This window comes from Phasianus colchicus, chromosome 4 (assembly GCF_987193195.1).
Source record: "Phasianus colchicus chromosome 4, bPhaCol1.hap1.1, whole genome shotgun sequence".
NCBI lineage: Eukaryota > Metazoa > Chordata > Aves > Galliformes > Phasianidae > Phasianus > Phasianus colchicus.
In genome coordinates, this window is record NC_143439.1 from 62,281,452 (window position 1) to 62,291,617 (window position 10,166).

General features: G+C 37.7%; 1 long non-coding RNA gene across 1 annotated transcript; it reads left to right on the plus strand.

The window, feature by feature from the left end:
* The first annotated feature begins 564 nt into the window (after positions 1-564).
* LOC116226016 (uncharacterized) lies at positions 565-9,917 on the plus strand. Its single transcript, XR_004166199.2, has 4 exons — positions 565-632; positions 7,142-7,232; positions 9,321-9,583; positions 9,702-9,917. It is a non-coding gene; the product is annotated as an uncharacterized LOC116226016 (long non-coding RNA).
* Positions 9,918-10,166: the final 249 nt, after the last annotated feature.

Below are 10,166 nucleotides of genomic sequence, written 5' to 3' on the forward strand. Positions count from 1 at the left end.
CAAGAGACCGGTGTAATAAGTAACATCTAACAGACCTAATTTTTTTATCAGTTACTTCAAAGCAGCTGTTAAAGGGATGAAAAAAAGATAACAGTTTTCTTCAAGTAGGTCCACCAGTGTTTCCCAAAATGTTTCCAAAAGCTCGGACACTGGTGGACAAGCAAAGGGAAAATGGAAAAAAAAAAGTTAGGGATCAGACCAGGATTTTGTTCATAGACAAAGCTGGTAGATAAACCAACAACATAAAACAACAACAACAACAAATCTCCCACTTTCTCAGAGAGACTGGTCAAAGATAATTAAATCTCCTGAAATTGGCATATTGAAACCTATCTCTCTTAACTGCCACAACTTTCTCATCATACTTCAAGATCAACCAGGAAACTAAGACACCCTCCTGTCTCTCATTGCCCTAGGCCTGAAGTAGCCAAATCATGTTTCTTCTACCAAATTCAGCTAATCCCAGGTCCTCGTTTCACCTGAGATGCTGCTGTAATTGTTGAGTGACAGAAGCCCATCCAAGGCCAGACCATTCAGTGGGGAAGAGCCAATGCCTTTATGATGTAGCAGCAGGGGTTGGAATGGAGCCAGGACAACTGGCCTGAATTAGGCAGGAGATTATTCCTTACCAGGTGACAGCATGTGGAAGACCATAAAGGCGTGGGGAGTTGCTTGGGCAGTGATTAGGTGTTAGCTGTTGGATTGTGAAGGCTTAGGTGGTGAGGGGTTGGACTGCTGGTAGGACATCAATCAGTGAGCTATTATTTTGTTAGATGAATATCAATCAGCAAGTGATAATTGCACTGTGGATAATTTCTGCCACTGGGCTGCATTCTTACACTTTCCAGGAGGGGTGATGTGTTGTTAGTTTCTCCTGCTGCAGAGTTACGGCCTTTCCTTGCTCAGGTTTAGAGCTCTTGCACTCTGTTATGTATCAGTTAGATTTTTCAATATCCTCCACTTCTCAAAGAAGATGGAAATAAACAAAGCAGAGATGGATTTTCAGTAAGGATGAAGTTTAACCACCTGTCATACTGATTATTAAAGACTAATAAAAAATAATGAAAGTAAAAAAGGCGTAGTGGGGTGGAGTAACTTTAATGTCTTGAGACCTTTGAGAGTAATTTTTTTTGTAAAAGAATCCTTTGAAAAAGAGGAAGATTTAGTCCTTAGAGCACAACAAATCTGTACTGAATAAATCAAGGATAAGCTACAAGGATACTAAACTAAATCACCCTCAGAATGCCAACTTTCCTGAAGGTATTTAGAAGACAAATACCAATATAAATGAACTATATTTTTAATAACATAGATTAATGGACCTTAGGATTGTGATTTCTTGAGAAGAATTTATAAAGGCAATTTTATGCTGGCTCCTTGGCATAATAATAAAGTAGGAGGACTCCACTGATGTACACAAAAGGTGTATGAGTATTCCTGAATGCTAGAGTAATGTCTTCAACCTGTCAGGCCTATTTCCCCTATTCTTGCTGTTCTGGGAATACTGGTTCTTGAGACTGGTTAGGCTTTGTGTTCTTCTCAAATTGACATCTCAGGTAAAACAGAGTGGCAGGATTAATATACAATAGGAATTCAGAGTATGTGCTGAATCTGGACTCTATAATAGCATGGCAAGGAGTCTTATTTTAGAAATGAATTAAAAATGACTTGGATGACTATACTTTCAAGTAGGTTGGCAAGCAGACAACTGACCATAAATCAAGGTTAATGATAATGGCAGTGTACCAATTTGGAAGGGGAGATGAACATAAGGAGTATTGTAAAAATTGGTGCTAGGCCCAGCTTTACTAAAAGCCATTATTTATTGTGTTAATGGAAACTAAAGAACGCTGAAGTCAAAGCCCTTGCCAAAGTCTGAGGAAGATGGAGAAGTCATCTTGCCTATATCCAGCTATCTGAGCACTGCTTCCTTAGAATATGAAAATATTCTAAATTCTCCTGATAAAAATGGAGAGGAAAGGTAACTCAAACAAGAAGTGACCAGGCTAAGAGCAAGGATGTACTGTCTGGAAGCAACTTTGTATAGACTTACAGAAACCACAACCAAATGTAGTACTTTGATAACTGAAGTGCTTCCAGAACAAATAAATAAGATTAAAATTGGTAAAGGGTTAAATTAAATTTCCCATTTGATTTGCTTTGCACTATGACATTCAGCTGGAAAAAATGTTTTGAAATCTCAGCTTTAATAATGAAGCTTTAACAAGGATCAAAATGTGAAAATGAAGTTTTAATAATAAATACATCCAGTGTCAAATGTACTAGGATTTCATATATAAAAATTAGAAAGGTATTAAATTTCAAAAATAATTTTAAAAAAAGGTTGAATTTGAAGATCAACAGTATTGAATGGCAAGTCAAATGTTTAGGTCAACAAATCATATTGAAAGTGTTAAAATAATTAAGTTTGGCTGTATGGTGACTAAGAGGGAATAGAAAACCCACTGGATATTTATTTAAAGATGAAAACAGTGTGGGGAGTGATAGCCCAACAGACATGAGTAAGGAGGATGAACTCAGCATAAATATGAGCTGAGCATTAAAAGAATTGCTTAACAATAAACATCTTTGGCTGAAATGTTTTGCAAGAGAGAGAATGAAAGTTCAGTAAAATCAGGCTTTTTTATTATCTGTTTAGTTTCATTATTTTCAACTAGTTTTATAAAAAAATGAGAGCACACTATGGAGTGTGTCCTTTTACTGTGCCTGTGGCATGGGCAAATTAGAAATTAAATTAAATATGAATGTGGCCCTCTAAAGATGAAACAAAGAATATGTGCTTAAGAATGGTACTGCAGTAAATTTTTATTGCACTTGGGCTTGCCCAAGGAAAAATGAAAGACAGAAGGCATAATGAAATTAACACACTAATCTAGTGGTTGAGTACCTTCCCTAAAAGATGGGAAGACACTTCCAATTTTACTGCATTTGAGGACTGTGCATCCTATTTCTACAATATCCATAGCAACTAGACAAGATACCTAAACAGCTTACAGTTAGAATGGAACCAATGTCCAGTGATGCAAAGGAATTCTTTAAACTTAAAAAAATAACAATATTCACTTGGCCTAGTGATTCTTTTATAACTTCAGGGAAAGTTAGCTGGCTAGAGTGGTGTATGAAGTCATTCTCCAGCAGTTCAATGTTTAGATCCCATTCCTGGGACATGTGTATTTGATATTCTTTAGGCTAAGAAAACAATTAGAAGTAGGTGTTTCATAGTTTGTGTGAGTGCTCTGTCCACTGCATTAATAGATGACAAACCAACCCTAGAACTGCTAAAAACTGTACTGGCATTTCAATGAAGAACCTTGTCCAGTAGATGTGCTGTAAAAATCTTTAATATATAGGAGAGAAGTATATGTATTGTCTTCTGGGGTAACAGATGTGTTGGACTTTTCTGCATTGTCAGTGCTAGAGAATATATGGGGTGTACTGACCAGGTTTATAAGTTACTGATGCAAAGGAAGGCACCAAATGGCCACCATTTTGGAGTTAAGCACCTAAATACAACCTGTGTCCCACATCTGACTTTTTATCACTTATTCTGAAAAGCATAATGTGCTGACAGCTGCATCTGCATCAAAGTTCACTGTAGAGGATGATTCCACAGTCAATAAAAGGTCCAGAGCTGGCTTTCAGGAAGCAGAGGTGGAAAATTTATATCTCTGAAAGCTACCTGTCTACATCAACTTTGTTATTAATCCTGAAAGCTTTTTATTTGTCTGGAAACAATTTGCTTTGAATAAATGGAGGAGTTTGGGATATATTTCCACCTATACCAAAACCAATTCCCTGCACTGTGGGGTAGTCCATTAAATAACACAGAATTCCTGTTCACAGTTTAAGATAAAACAAAAAGACTTTTGCTTTTTGTAGTTCTGATAGAATTTTTATTGACTGTACATAGCAGACTATGTCACTTTTGCTGTAAAAATCTGCAAGCCGTGAAAAACGTCAGTGTCAGAGATAAAAAGGAAAGGACAAAGTCTGAAAAGGTACTTAAATCCCAAACATAGATTCTTGGAGCTTCTCCATATCTTTCACAGAAACTGGATTCCCATCAGTGCAGATTTCTAGATGTCTACATTTCTAGAGTTGGAAATATAGATTTATTTCAAAATCCTGATAGCAGATCAGCATTTGAGTTCTCCTAGGGCTCTCAGGCTGCAGTAGTTCTGTAAGTGTCTGTCATGAGGTCCCTGTCCCATGTTTCCTCCTGATCTGAACATGTTCCAATTCTGTGCAGAGCAAATCATAAGGAAGAGGTAAAATCCCTTTTAAATCCTTGACAGAGTGCTCCAGGGATGAAAATCTTTCCACTGCTTAGCCAACTCAGTCATCCTTGTTTATACATACCTGTTCTCACAGAGGTCATTTAAGCCTTTCCCATCTGCAGCTCCCCTCAATCTTTTGTGAATACTTTCTTTCAAAGAGCAAGTACATGTCAAAGTGCAAGTTGGCTCATCAGAAAGGATTCAAACCATTGGGCTTCTACTGGGTTTTGTGATGGAGTACCTGCACTGTGCATAGTTATTGCAAAATCACTTGATTGTGGACCAAAGCTGTGGAAAAATTGTCTATTACCTGATGCCTATGTGTAAACAATACATAACTATCTTATCTATCTAGATGAGGGCCTTGATGGTGTTGATATTTGTCAGTGAGAGGCATCTTCATCTTCATTTAAGGGGCTTTGTGAGAAGAGTGATGGGCCTACCTGGGCCAATTCCAGCCAAAAAATTATTCTTATGGTGATCAAACCTCTGCATGGCAATGTAGCAATTAGTGTATAGGCCAATGTTGGAACTGAAAACAGAAGATTTGACCTAGATTCTTAAAGTTTGGGAAGTTTCAAGTCCATGCATCCCTAACAACTAGTCATATAGATGTCCTATCTGTTAGTTTTATGTTTCTGTTGTCCTCTTTTTTTCTACATCTTAATAAAAAAATATAAAAAATAAAAGAAGCTTTATTACTTATATGCATTAATTATATCATACATTTTATATGCAGCCTGAGACAATTCCTCTTCACTCAATATGTCAGACAAATCCAAAGGTTGGATGCCCACGGGGGTTGTGCTAGAATGAGTTAAGGCATTCATGCAATAGTGATGTGGAAAAAAAAACAAACCTGGTTCTTTAAACAGGCATGAGTAGTTCATGGCTCTCAATGTCCAGGGACTACCTATGTCATAGGTCAATTTGGGATGGATGTTTATAAAGCACTTACATAGGCTCATATAGCCCATCATAGCCTCAAATTCCTGCAGGCAGCCATCCCACTGTCTGCAGGGTGTGTTAAAGTGGATCTGAAGAAGTGGGAATTGGAACAGCATTCTTTGGGTGGGTGGGTCTGCTTGTCACCAGCTTTTGGCAAGGTATATGCTGTTTCTGGCCTGCGCCTGCCTTCAAGTTTGGATTTTTAGACAATGTGTTCTTGTCTCGGATCTTCGGATATCTCTGGTGTTTGATGTCGTTACTGATGATAAAAATGTCTCTCACTTCTTTTCTGTTAAAAACCTGCTGTATTAGTCTGTCTAGCTCAAAACACATATTTGCTTTTCTGAATGGTCCCTAGAATGTACCTGGAAGCTTTTAAAGTGAAAAACCATTTGCCTCTCTTTAAGTCATGCCACTCCACTCTTTGCAAAATGTAATTTCCATCTAATGCTTGAACCTTCAGACCTCCTGAAATAAAATGCTGAGAAAGATTTACGAGTCACCAAGGCTTGAGTTAATGTGCTGATAGCTATGGAATTTCAGATGTTCAAATAGAAGTACTCACAGCTGCAGCAGAAATTTTCTAAGATGCCAAAAAATCCTAGAAAATAACCTTCCTAACAATAGCAAATGAAGGTTTAAACATTATGCTCATGCTTTATTGTTTAGTAGTTTAAGCAGATCTTACAATCAGCAAAAAAATAATTTAGGAGTCATCTTAATATGCAAAGATACTTCTGAGGATGGAGAAAGCAAGGGAGGGTGAGATGGGCCTTTCTGCCTGCTCTGCCCTGGGAAGTCTGACCATGCACACCTGCTTGCACCTGCCCTATAGAATAGCTGCCAGCACATCCAAAGGTCTCTGGAAAGTCTCGTGCTGCCTTCCATTTGATCAAGACTTTCCTCAGCTTCTAAGCACAACAAATTTAGCAAAACAAACCAGGTCCTGCCTTGAATATCTGTTTGAAATATCCCATTATTTTAAAAGATTATTTTACTTTAGGCAAGGGCTGCGACATCAATTTGCTGTTAAAAATAATGGAAGATTTGATACAATGAAATGCTGAATTATGAATGTGTCACATGCCAAATCCAACTTCTTTTTGTTCATGTAATGTTATTTCAAGGCATTAAATGGATCATACCATACACTGTTTTCTGCAGAAAACAGAGAGCAATCTGCTTTTATGTGTTTCATCCTTGAAATAAAAAGAGGGATTAAAATTTGCTTGAGTATCCACCAAAGGAAACAGGCAATGCTTATAATCATGAGACTGGGATTGCTTAAGAATGTTATTGTTTTTCCAGTGTATATATGCTGGCATAATGCTGGTTTGGAGAGAGATAAAAATGTATATTAATAACAAGTTTTTTTATTGTTGTAATTCTTTCTCTGGCCAAAATCATCTATACAAGTGTAAATGTATACATATAAGCACAGATATGTTTATACCATTGCCAGGCTCAGCTGAAGATGGATAGTGCTTCGTCTAGGCAAGTGTATGTCTTTCATCTCTTCAGAGAGCACTAAAATGACACCCACCTAATACTTTAATGTTTAGAGATCTGAACAGTTTTTGTGAATAAATTATAAATCATGTTTTTCTTCCCTACATTTGGGGAACAATCCTTAACTGAACATGTTTCAAGAGATGATTTTCTTCCAAAAGAGGCATTGGAAACACTCAATTTTTGTGCAGTGCTTTCAAAGGCAAGTTATGGCAAGTGTGCCAAGTGTTTGATGTTGGTAGTCTGACACTAGCACTTACAGATGTGTTGTTTGTGATCTGATTTTGGATAAAACAAGCATAGCTTTGATGAATCTTTTATGCTTTAGTTCTTTAGGGAAAAGACAACAATGAACTTCAGTCAATAAAACTCTATTTCATTTGCAGCCAGATAGCCAGCTGAAGGATAATGAATGTCAAGGACATGAAGTTGAGAAAGGAAACACGTGGATGTGAACTGGACCTTGCAGAACTGTAGGTCAGTACTATACTGTGACAGCATAGCTTTCACCCAGCAGTGCTTCTGCACTAATACATGGCATTAGAAAAGGACCAGAAGCAACAAGATCATGAGTGTAAAAAGAATCAGTAAAGAGATATGGCTCAAAGACACCTCTAAAGAATCCATAATGACTGGACTTCATTGCCTATCTGTCCATGGTATTATTTGCAGCTCAGACAACCAACTAATAGGTAAGGGAAGTTGGGCAAAAGTGCATCTATGGATGGAGAAAATCATCTTATAAAATAATGGGAATTTTACTACTAATGCCTCAAATGACCTTACTTTTGTTCTCATAAGTGAATACATTAAACCAAATTGATTTCTTTTTAAATCGTGAATCCTTGAAGAAGAAAAAGCAGTAACAGGTGTCAGATTTTCAAGGTCACTTAAAGTTCATTGAGATCTATGGATGCTTCTCTGCTCTTTTTGCTTCAGCCTCTTAATAACTGCATGCACAATGCCTGTGCTTCCATGGTTTATTATATTGCTCAGTTTTCAACCCAAGATGGAATGAATGTGAGATATCAGTTTGAGGAGAGTAAAAATCCTTGGAGAAATGGCTTTGGGACAACATGTTACAAAATGTGGTTGTATATTTTCAGGCCTTCATAATTCAGTCAGTCAGTACGTGTCATTCCGAGAAGCAGCAGTTTAGTTAGGATGATTTCCAGTCTGCTGTATGTTTTCAGGAATTTGCTGCACCACATGAAAAATCAGTCTGTCATACGAGTAGAAGGAGTTTACTAGACATCATTGGGTGTGTGGACTTGGATAAGCTCTACAAAACAAATATCTTCCAAGGGATCAGCGACATCAGATGCTATTTGAACACTGATAAAACAAATGTGATTGTCATAAGAAGTTCAGAACAGACCACAGTAAATTTTATATTTTGCAAAACAAATATCTTTGCAAGTGCAAATTCAGCATTCAGTTAAAGTCTGTGGTCACAATAAAGTTGTCAGTATTGCTTTCCTTTGTTTCTTTTTTTCCGCCCATGTTTGTTTCTTTTATTAAAAAGATATTTCATATTCCTGAAAGACTCTTCATTCTCTGGCTATTTTTGAGATGTGCTGCTGCAAATATATTGCTGTGCTGATCTATTAATTTTCTAATTGTTTTAAAAATAATTCCATATTTAAATACTGACTAGAATAGGAGTCAGAACCACAGAATGATGAAAGTTGGAAGGAACCTCTGAGTCCCTGCTAACTCATCCCTTGCTCCAGCAGGGCAACCCAGAGCAAGATGCTCAGGCCCATGCCCAGACAGCTTTTGAAGGTCTCCAAGGAGGAGATTCCACAACCTCTGAACAGCCTCTGCCAGTGCTCCATGCTGACTCATGTTGAATTGAGTCCACTAGTACTAGCTTTCTGTAGAGCTGCTTTCCAGTTGGGTGCTTCCAGCATGTCCTGGTGCTTGGGGTTGTTCCCCCCTCGGTGCAGGACTCTGCACTTCTCCTGGTTGAACTTCATGAAGTTCTTGTCAGTCCACTTCCCCAGCCTGTGATATCCCTCTGGATAGCAACACAGCCCTCCGGTGAATTGGTCATTACTACCCAATTGCATACTGCCTGAAATATTGATGACATTTTTGTTAATGTGTCCTGTATGTGACATACTGGTATACAGAGCTTTATTCTTCGATCATTCATTTTGTTTGAGGTAGTAGCTGTCTGATGTGTGGCTATTTCAACCCAATGCTACTTTCCAAAATGCTTCTAATCAAATTGGATTGCCTTCTGATTTAAATAATTCTTCCCCAAGATACATTAGTGATCATTTTGTATTGTAAGTTTCATACTATTCTTACTTGAAGAAACTTGTTACTTTCATATAAACATCAAGACATTAGCATTTATCTTCTACCTCCTAGTCAGCTTGTATATACATGCTCCAGTGTAGTTAAGTAGTTCAATATTTAGGACTGAGTTTGGATATACAATAATGCTGTGACTTATCCTGTCTGCAGCTCCAACAGGAGATTTAAGCCCTATTTAATGGTGTAGCTAAATTAAGACTGAAATTCAAACTTCTTAATGAATTTATTAAACTTTTTCAGGGCTGGAGATGACACGTATTGGTCTTGCAACACAGAATGAGGCTTGTGAGAGGTGAAGCACATTTATCACCTCATATAGGCACTGTGAACCACTGATCATCAGAGCCCTCACACAGACTTTTCTGAGAGCCTCACTGGAGGACAAGGGATGTGTTCTCACCCCATTAGGATACATCACCCAGACTTCCATACTCAGCATACAGGGTTAAACTCAGTCTTTCAAAGACACTGCTTCAGAGTTGACCTTTCAAGATTATTTGGAGGTAAGGAAAGTTGAACCAGTGCTAACATTTCAGGTCATATCCTAATGACTACATATTGTGATAGGAAATGAGACAAGTGAACTAGTTTTCTCTCTTTTTTTTCCTTATGTTTTTTTAGGGTTTCCAAATTTACCTGCAACTTAAGAGGGCTTCTTGTTGGGCTTTGCTTCTGGGCTGATGTGAAGAGGAAAGCATGGATGTGCACTTGGAAGCATTTATAGAGAAAAGCTGAACTAACAGCAAAACTTAGCTGTTGCCAGGATTAACAGCATCTAAACAAGAGTTTTGTACATCACACCTATGAATTTATTTTATTACTTAATTATATCTGACTTTATTTGGAGCTATCCTTTAACTTTTCCACCTATCTTTTGCTCAGTACTGGGGATATATAAATCCCTTTTTGTACCTTCAAGAGAGGGTAAACCTTCAAGAGAGGTTTTGATATCTATGCTATATTACCTCATCCCTTCCATATTTCTGCCAATGGATGATTGTTCCTGGGAGTACTTAGGACTTTGTGTGGTCCAGATTGGAAAGACCTTGGACACAGGAATCCCATTTCATTCTAGCAGTAGAAATG